General features: G+C 33.8%; 1 non-coding gene across 1 annotated transcript; it reads right to left on the bottom strand.

Moving 5' to 3' along the window:
- Positions 1–731: 731 nt before the first annotated feature.
- Positions 732–805, bottom strand: Trnaa-ugc (transfer RNA alanine (anticodon UGC)). Its single transcript has one exon. It is a non-coding gene; the product is annotated as a tRNA-Ala (tRNA).
- Between the last annotated feature and the right edge of the window lie 397 nt (positions 806–1,202).

The following is a 1,202-nucleotide window of genomic DNA, read 5'->3' as shown; positions in this document are numbered from 1 at the left end:
GTATACATTTTATACATACAAATGTGCATTATAAGATAACTTAAGTGACATTTTATTAGTTGGTCTGGGTCAATATACAGATATGTATTTATTACCAAAATTATGGGAGGGGTAGAAAATAGAATAGAAAAGCAAATTAACCCTTAATACTTGGGCTGAGGTTGTAGCTCAGTGGTAGAGCACTTGCCTAGCAGTTGTGGGGCACTGGGTTTGATCCTCAGCACCACATTAAAAAAAATAAACAAATAAAAAAAGGTATTGTATCAAAAAAACCTTAACACTGATATTATATTATATTTTCCTTTTTAGTGAATTCTAAGGCTACATATCAAGGATTCACCATACTTTGTAATCAATGTATTTATTGCTACTCAAAACTGTTGTGAGCAGTGAAAAGGATGAAAGAGCAGTGTTTTTAGTCACCAAAAGACCTGACAAAAACAACATATATACCTAATTAAAATATGGAAAATTTACATAGCAGAAGACTGAATGCTGAGGCCCATGTTTCCATAAGGGTGAATGATCATCTAGAATGTGTAAAGTTGCCTCCAGTCTTACTTTTGTGGTAACAGTAATAAAAATGGATCCACTTTATCTGGTATGTTCCCATTTTTGAAATGAAATATTTTGTTCAAAATCAAAAAGTTAGTAAATGGCAATGATGGATTTTTTTTCTTTTCTTTTTCTTTCTTTTTTTTTTTTTTTTTTAGTGTGTGTGTGTGTGTATGTGTGTGGTGCTGGGGATTGAACCCAGGGCCTTGTGCATGCAAGGCAAGCACTCTACCAACTGAGCTACATCCCCAGCCACAATGGTGAATTTTTGAGCCAGGAAATCTGACTAGGAAGTGCAGAGACTTAACTGTAAGGGGTAGTGCACACTATGGATTTTGACATTGATTGACCTGTGTTGGAATTGTGGCTCTACCACTTAATTAGCTAATAACTTCAGATAAATCTCTGAGTCTCTATTTCCTAACCTATAGAATGAAAATGGTACTACATTATAGTATTGCTATGAGGGTTCCCTCAAATAATGTAATTAAAGTCTGTGACACCTAGGATATACTCAGCAAATAAAAACACCTACCATTTATTGAATGCTTATTGCAGCCAGATTTTGTGCTAAATATTTTACAAACATTATTAATTTAGTCTCCCAATAACTCCATAAAGTAGGTTGTATTATTCTCATTTTTCAG

The sequence above is a fragment of the Callospermophilus lateralis genome, chromosome 13, assembly GCF_048772815.1.
Source record: "Callospermophilus lateralis isolate mCalLat2 chromosome 13, mCalLat2.hap1, whole genome shotgun sequence".
In the NCBI taxonomy this organism is placed as follows: Eukaryota; Metazoa; Chordata; class Mammalia; order Rodentia; family Sciuridae; genus Callospermophilus; species Callospermophilus lateralis.
This window is presented reverse-complemented; position numbering and strand designations above follow the sequence as displayed.